Genomic DNA, 9,128 nt, shown 5'->3' with positions numbered 1-9,128 from the left:
TGGCCAGAGGAGAACGAGGCTGCAGCATCAAAGAACAGTTAAAAGTCTGAAAGTAACGTTTAAAGAATCTTCAGAGAGATGAGCCCAGCTGTCAGTCAGTGAAGCTTCATGATGGCTCTTGTAATGCTGGCAAAGATGAAGCTGAACCCTCTGGAGTGACTGATGTTCGTTGGCAGTTGTGACTGTTTACCTCTGAATGAGCCACATGAAGCAACATGACGCACTGTTCTTTTGCGCATGCGGGTCAGTTTAGGAGCTGGTCTGTTCAGACTGATGTCGCATACAGATCACATTTTAAAGATAATGTGAACAGCCAAACCAAAAAAATCAGATTAGGTGAGAAAATCAGATTTGGGCCACTTTTACCTGCTGTGTGAATGTAGCTGTAATTAAAAGCATAGTTCAAAATAAGTATAACTTATTAGGGCTGAAAATCAGACCTCACTTAAATTCTATTTGATTACAAAATAGTTGATTATGAAATCTTAACCTCTGATTATTTTGTTTAGCTATTTTTAAAACTACTCTGAATATGCAAATGTGACTGAAGAGACTATTTACATCATGGAACATAGACATTTCACATTTAAAAATAGACTTTTATTTTGCCAAAAATTTTAGACCTTATCATGAATTTGGATATTCCAAATCAGTGCAGTTGAATCAGCACCTCCAGATCAATGCATCATGATGCATCAATGCATTTTTGCATCCCTGTAACTCACAGTACTGACCTCCGCATGCAGGTTTATTTAGTGTCAGCCTGCCTATTTTTAGAACTGAGAACATTTTAGCATTAGCGTTAAAGTCTCCATGGAGATAATGAGGGATAATGCGCTGTCCTTTTGCCTTTGTGATGAGGTACTGACTAGCCTTTCATTGTATGATGTGAACTTGAGCAGTTTTAAAGTGGAAGCGATGCCATAGCAGGTCATTAGATGGTTCTAGTGAGGTGCTCCTGCTGCGACGGCGTGCATTTTTGGGTTGCGTGCCTTGGGACTGTGGACTTGACTTTATCTAGTTCATTAAAGGATGTTGCTACAGTTTTCTTTTCATAAGCTGATCTGAGACCAGTTTTGATATTTTAGCTAGAACGGTTAGGTGTCAGAAGAACTGGTACTACAGAGCTTTAGTGTCCAAATGTGTCCTTGAATGCATTAAAAGTATTAAGTGTGTAATGATATGCAGAATTCAGCATTAGATTCGATACAATACAGTGGTGTCTCAATACGATACATTTTCGATGCAGCAAAAATAAGGCATGTCTGAATGTGTCTTGTGTTTGTATGTTAATGTTAATATGTTTGCATATGTTTGGGCGTAACGATGCACATATGTTCAGGTTCAAACACGGTCTTCAGTCCTGAGATCAAGAGTCAGTTTTAATGATTCTACTGAATACACAACTCCTAGAATTTATGACCAATAATAAGCCCAGTCATTTACTTATTTGCAAACAGCCTGGTCCAGTTTACCCAAAGCCTCAGTAACTTTGCTGATCACTTGGGCTGTGTAAAATGGAAAAAAACCCTCTAGTATAGAAAACCAAAACCAAAAACTGAAAAAAAAAACGAACAAATTAACTAACAAAAGCTTACAGAATTTATTAAAAATAGGCTACTGCACCCCTGATGACAGAGAATCCAACAGAGAATGGTCATCCAAGGCAATGGATACCGTTATTATTTGTTAGGCTTCACACATTTTTTTTTTAAAGTGTGGCTACTGAGGTCAGGGTGCTAACGCAGACGTTCCGCTTCTGTTGTTTTGCTGTATTCTGTGTATCAAGCTGGATGTTGTGTTTCCGAGTGGAATCAGATGTGTTCTTGGGTGTTGTGTCTGCTCTTGATACTTTGCATGAGCATATACTATAAATCTCTTGGCTAATGTCTGTCACAGAAAGTGTGAAATAGTTCCACACAGCTGAGATTTTCACTGTTGATCTGCTGCCGCTCAAACTGTTTGAACGCTGTGCAGCGAATACGTTTTTAAAAGTGTTAGATTTTGACACACTTATTTAATTTTGTTTATATTTTTTCCCGTCAAACTTTTAGCCCATTTTTCACCGAAAGTGCTGGAAAATTTTTCAGCTAAAAATGTTCAGTCGCTGAAATTTCAGTGCATCTCTACTCTGCTTGATTATTTGCATATCGCAGTCTTCCCTGATATCAGTATTGAAAAGGACGATATTGCAGTTATGATGAATAAACAGTAAACTGCACGGCCCTGCTGTACATTAGTTTAAATCCCCTGAGATTGAGCAGTTACGACGATCTGTTCAACAAGCCAATCTCATCTGAATCTTCTGTCGTTGAAGTGTATCTTTTACACTGTTCTTAGGAGGCATTCATGTTGTATGTAATTTTTGCCCACTGAGGTGCTTTTTTTCTGTTGTTTTCAATTTTGTTACACACTGTTTTTGCACCCTGCACAAAAGGTCAACTCAAAGCAGGTAAATAGGCTATGTTATGGGCATTGATCACCCTATATTTTCACAAAATAAAATCAGTGCAACATAAACAAAAAGCAGTTTTTTTTTAGTTTTGCTTGTTTTTGGTAGCAGCACTGTACAGGATTTCTGCCTATACATATTGAAACGATAGCTAGCTAACAGCAGAGTGATGCTGTCGTTACTTAGCAATAGAGACGTACAGCCAGAAGCAGTGCTCCAAAAAACAAAAATAATTGTGCCGTTTACCTTGCGCTTGAAAAATGTGGTCCCCAACGCAATATGGTCCATTGTTTATTGCTTAAAGCAAATTTAGTGAATGCTGGCTGACCGCTAGGACATTTCTCAGTTGTGGAAAGATGTGGTGAGGGCATCGCCCTTTTGTTCTAATAGCAAATAAGTGTATTAATATGTTTAAGATTGAAGATGTATGCAAATTTTTATTTTATAACACTAGTGAGTTTGACTGCCTTTAACACTACATGTCCAAAGGTTTGTACGGTTCTTCTGAAATCAAGGGTATTAATAGGACGTTTGTCTGTCTTTGCTGCAGTAACAGCCTGTACTGAAAGACTTTACAGTAGATGCTGGAACATTGCTGTGTGGGTTTGATTGCATTCAGCCACAAGAGCATTAGTGAGGTCAGGTACTGATGTTGGATGATCAGTTCTGGATCACTCCAGCTCTTCCCAAAGGTATTAGATGGAGCTCCATCACTCCAGAGGACACAGCTCCTCTGCTCCACAGCCCAATGCTGGGGGCTTTATACCCCTCTAGCTGATGCATTGGTCATGGTAACCTTTGGCTCATGTGAGGCTGTTCCAGAGCGTCCCGTTCTATTGGTCAGTGCTTTTCTATGCAGATTATAAAAGCTGTGTGTGCAATTGAACACCTGTGTCAGCAGGGTGACCTTAAAAGAAGCTGAATTCACTAATTAGCAGAGTTTGTCTGGACAGCTTTGGACATATTCAGGCATGAATGCATTTTAGGGGTGAAAGCATAAATCATTGATCTATTTATTGAAACTTCAGAAGTGTTATTGTATGTGCATAAACTTTATGTATGTATACTGTCTAATCATGACTGGTGAAACATATTGCAGTGTAAAAAGCGTAGGTTACATTCTGTCACACATTTCAATGTGCTCAGAAGTACATGCCACCTCTTAATATGCTCTGCAAAAGTCAGAGACCACCCTTCATTTGTTTAATTTTCATCAAAACAAGCATTAAGGTCAAGTTATTATTTTTCAGTGCCCAGAAAAGCACAGAAAACCAACTTATCAGAAAATTACATAGATGTTCCACCAACAACGAAATATAATTTCAGTATTTATATGTCCACACTTTGCCTTTATTACAGCTTCCAGTCTTTTCAGGAGACTCACTTTTTTCAAAGAAATCTGCAGGGATATTTTTCCACACCTCCAAAGTTCAGTCCTAGAAGTTGGTTGCATTTTCTGCTTCTCACCATCCAAACCCATTCAGTAATGTTGAGCCCTGGACTCTGGGGTGGTCAGTCCATTATTCTTTTCTCAGTGAGGTTCTTCTTGACAGCTACACATCTTTCAGACCCACAGCGCTGAGTCGTCTTCTCACATTGGAAGGATGGACAGAAACACCTGTGGATGTTTTCAGATCTGAAGCAGCTTGATTTTCTCCTCTCTCTCAAAGATGAAAGCTTTAAATGCTGTTTATCTGATGGGGGCAGTTTTGGTGTCTACCAGGTCTTCCAGGTGGTTGTTAGGAGCCACATTTTCTTAGTATCTATTTTTTTTTTCATCTCCAGCTTTCTTAACTCCTGTTTTTTCCCTTACTTTCATTTGACTTTCTCCTTCCTTATTCAAGTGGATTATCTGATGTCTAATCTCCTCAAATATATCCTGAAAAGTATCCTGTACTTAAAAGCTGTGTATCTGGAAATGAAATAAATGAATGGTGGTCTCTGACTTTAGCACAGTCCTCTGTCTGTTTTGTGGTTGGTTAATGTTAGTATTTATTGGCTCAGTACAGCTAGTGCTTTGGAAACAAGTCACTCCATCTTCTCAGACACTCCAGAAAAAAGCTCTAAACAGTTTTAACTTTACTGCAAACAGACTCTACCATGCGTGCTAAATATAACTAAACAGTAAACAGGTGCTGCGTTGTTTCTGATACACTACATCTGCAGTTTTGCAGTTTGATCAGTTTTGCTTTGTAAAGGAAAAAAGGGTCATTGATGAATGTAATTTGTATGTTCTTGTCAGTGTTTTTGCAGATTTGTATTTGAATGTGTTTTGGAACTTGAAATGAAGTTATTTAAAAAAAAAAAGAAAATCTGTTTGTCGTTTTTTACACTCATATTTGAGCTGTTAATTTAAGTGAATAAACAAATCAAGTTATTTGTGTTTGTCATTTTAACATCACAGTTTCATCACCAATACAAGTTAAATGATAATTTAGGTCAGATTAATGAATTAATTTCAAGTGGAATTCCAAGGTTTTTCAGAATTTCTGCATAATTCCGAGTGGTTTGGTGTGAAGTGCTCTGTTCTAGAGAAACTTAGAGTCACAATTGTTCACAGTGGTGGTGATAGGAACCAGACGTCTGAAGAGTTTAATGCCTTCAAAACTCCCTCATAGAAATGTATTACATTAAATGGTGATGAATGTGCTACCTTATAACTGAGACCTTGTTTTATGATAACACATATTTTAAAAAATGTATTTGTGTCAGTGAGGCGCGTGCAAAGCATTAACAAAAAATAGTCCCCAAAGAAAACAGATTTCAGATTTCCTGCTATTTTGCCATCATCAACATTATAAAAACTCAGAAGACGTGTTCACTGGTGGTTTTAGACAGTAAATAAAATTGTTATATTTGTGTCGTAGACATGGTGACCCCTGGTTCCTATCACCACCACTGTAAAGAAATCTGAGTCAGTCCATTTCTCCATTTTTCCATTTCAAATCAAACCACTCTGAACGGCTTTGCTCAGATCTCAGTGTCTGAATTACACAAGAATTTCAAAAAATCAGTGAAATTCCCCTTTAATCCTGTTCAGATTCATGATCTCATAAAATTATGAATTAAATTTGTTCTCCTCTCAGTCTTATTCAGTATCACATTACATGCAATGCTCTATATGAGGTTAAACTCCATGCCTAAGGGCTTTTGCCACCGTCATTAATCTGTGTGACCTCAAAACTCTCCCATGCCTTTGTCACTGACCCTCCTTGGCCACTAGATGGCAGTACAGTATCGCGTATGGTTAGGCAGAACTGTGGCCTCTCAGTCAGCGCTGCCCTCCTCAGCTGTGTTAATTTCTCACTCTGGGTTCGGTCCTGCGTCCTCCGAGCAGATTCAGCTGAGGCTGAAAGAATGTTTGTTTTGCTCCAAGGACTTTACAATAGTCATAATAAATCAGAGCAACATGAAATAGCTCTGTATGAAATATGGACCGTGTGGGAAAAGTGTGCTTTGTGAAACAATTTGAACTGATGGGGGTTTTGGTGTCTTTTAATGAAGCCCAGCAGTAGAAATCTGACCATCCAAAGGCAAGATTGGAAATAATCTTTATTAAACATATCAGTCGTTATTATGTATCGGCTCCCTAAACACCACAGTTCACTATGATTAACAAGAGTGACCCCTTTATTAAACATGTGGCCCTGTCTGAGCTTTGGAAATACGGGTGATAAAGTGTCTTGGAATGTTTTTTAATAAATAATCTTGTAGAAAAGCTGACGTTTATCAAATTAAGCAAGATATTTGAACAAGGGAAATTGATATGAATGAATGAGTGAAATGAAAATGATCAGTATATTTTATATATTTCCACTGTCCAAAAAAAAAGGAAAACAAAAACAAACATATCTTCTTTTTTATTCTTTCTATTTTCATACATCATTTGAACACAGCAGCTGCTCTATATATTGTGTGGTAAATTTCATGATGAATGGAGCAACAGAAATGCTCCAAAATCACTTAAAATGAAACTTTTTGCATTGATTTACATTAAAAGCTAAGAATATTTTTGCTTTTTTCCTTTAAATTACCTTTTGTGAGATACATGTTTTGGTTTTTTAGGACAGACACAATATATAAACAAACCTTGTGTTTTCAATGCATGTGTTTGTCATATATATGTAAACATATTGTATGTTTCCAGTGAATATAAAGATCTGCTGTGTGTTTCGAGTTAGGGCAGCCCCCCAAATGGAGTCACGCTTCAAGTGATAATTAACATAAAGAATTTTCTTTCCTTCCACTGCTGTTAGTAGCACATTCTGAGTGTTGAAGTGTTGGTTCATCATCAACAGCAGCAACAGTAGATACATGCAGTCTGACTCTCCATCATGCGTCACGTCTTGCGTTAATTTCACAGCTTTGTAACGCACCAGTGCTGTTTGCTGCGTGAGGTCTCACATGCTGTTCACAGTGCTGCAGTTCCAGTTATTGTCACCTACATTTTACTGGTGCAAACAACAAAACCCTGGTGCTGTAAAAGCTGTAAAGTGCAGCAATATCAGTCATGAATTTAAACTTTTTTTGTTTTTTTATAACATTAGTAAGAAACACAAGCCTCATTCATGAACTTATTTACCATTCACTCATTCATTCGCTCTCACTCACTCATTCACTCTCACTCACTCACTCACTCACTCACTCACTCACTCACTCACTCATTCACTGACTCCCATTCTTTTTCATTTGCTCTCAGGGGTTTTCACAGTCATTATTTATTTACAATTTCTGTATTCATTCATTCATTCATTCATTCATTCATTCATTCATTCAGTCACATACTCACCAACTCATTCATTCATTCACCCTCTCATTCATTTTCTCACTTAGCCACTCATCCACATATTTTTAACCATTCATTCAGTCATTCACTCACTCACTTTCTGATTAATTAATTCATCCATTCTTTTATTTACTCACTCATTTACTCACTTTTTATTACCATTCATTCACTCATTATTCATTCATTCAGTCACATGCTCACCGACTTCATTCACTCCACTTATATTCATTTTCTCACTTAGCCACTCATCCACATACTTTTTAAACCCTTCATTCACTCATTCATTCATCCATCCATCCATGCATCCATTCATTCACTCACTCACAAATGCATTCATTCATACTTTCACTCATTCACTCACTCACTCTCTTTCTCATTAATTCATCAATTCATGCTTTTATCTGCTTTCTTATTTATGTGCTGTTTTTAAGCATTCACTCATTCATTATTCAGTCACTTACTCTCAGACTCACTCGTTCATTTGTTCACTTACTCATTTATTTTCTCACTCATTCACTAACTGTTTATCAATTCATTCAGTCACTCATTAATTTGCTCACTTGTTCATTCATTCATTCACTCGCTCACTCATACACTCACCCACTCATTTATTGTTCTCACCACTCATTCTATATTTGGATAAATACATTTTTGGCCCTAAAATTTCCCCCAATTTTCCCCTCCTCCTCCTTCTCCTCCTCCTATCCCTTGTTCTCCATTCCTCTTTATGTATAATGTCCAGTACTCTGTGCCTATCGATGCCTTTAATCTAAGAAAAGAAAACATTGCTTGACACCAAACAGAAATAAATCATCGTACAGTCCTGCTCCTACGGCGTTCTCACAAAAGAAAACACTCCGTCTCGGAGTATAAATGTGGAACTATTGATTGAGTTGGAAAAAATCTTCCTCAGGTTATGACTAGACGTTTCCTTAATGCTCTTCAGCAAAAAGGGAAGTGGGATGCTCACCAGGCCAAACAAAGCTTCCTGCCTTTTTCCTCCAATTATCCAGCAATTTCAGGTCTTTCATGCCTCTTTGGCACACAATTGTAACACATCCAGCAATTTTGCTGCTGTTTGGATTAAACCCCAGTTGACTGTGTTATTATGTTACAGGTCTTTGTGTGCACAAAGTGAACAGCGCAGAATGAAAGGTAAGGGTGATACAAACAACAACAAAAAACATTTCCAAGAATATTCGTTGAGAAGATTGTATTTGTTTGTGTGACACCATGAAAAAGATTTAGTATTAATTATATTATTTTAACTTCCTTTGCATAGTCAGTTTAGATTCCCCAGTTGTTTAGATAACAATTGTTTTGTGTTCACTTATGGTTGGACTTTTAATGAACTTAATATTTAAGGCTATTGGATTATTGTAAAAAAGATTATTGAGTTTTTTTAATGCTATAACTTCTTCATTTAATTCCTACCAGTGTAGTACTGATCCAGCATAATCTTGGTCTGTGTTGGAGTTAATATTGGAATTAATAATAGACTCAACATTTCTAAGGCAATCAGGCTCCTGAACTTAAGTTAAAACCACTACTGTTTTGTGGACGTGAATTGTTGGCTGGTTATTCCAATGAATAGTCGCTGTCCGTGGTGCTGAAATGCCATTGATTACAATGGGAGCTATAGTAAAGGACCAAGTTGCTGTCCATGGTGCTGAAATGTCATTGACTACAGTTGGAGCCATAGTAAACGACCAAATTGCTGTCCAGGGTGCTGAAATGGCCTCAACGTCAATTGGAACTATAGTAAACGACCGGGTTGCTGTCCACCGTGCTGAAATGTCATTAACTACAGCTGGAGCTCTAATAAACAACGGTGTTGCTGTCCAGGGTGCTGAAACGTACTTAACTTCAGATTGAGCTATAATAAATGGT

Source organism: Colossoma macropomum, unplaced genomic scaffold (assembly GCF_904425465.1).
Source record: "Colossoma macropomum unplaced genomic scaffold, Colossoma_macropomum, whole genome shotgun sequence".
Classification (NCBI taxonomy): domain Eukaryota; kingdom Metazoa; phylum Chordata; class Actinopteri; order Characiformes; family Serrasalmidae; genus Colossoma; species Colossoma macropomum.
This window is presented reverse-complemented; position numbering follows the sequence as displayed.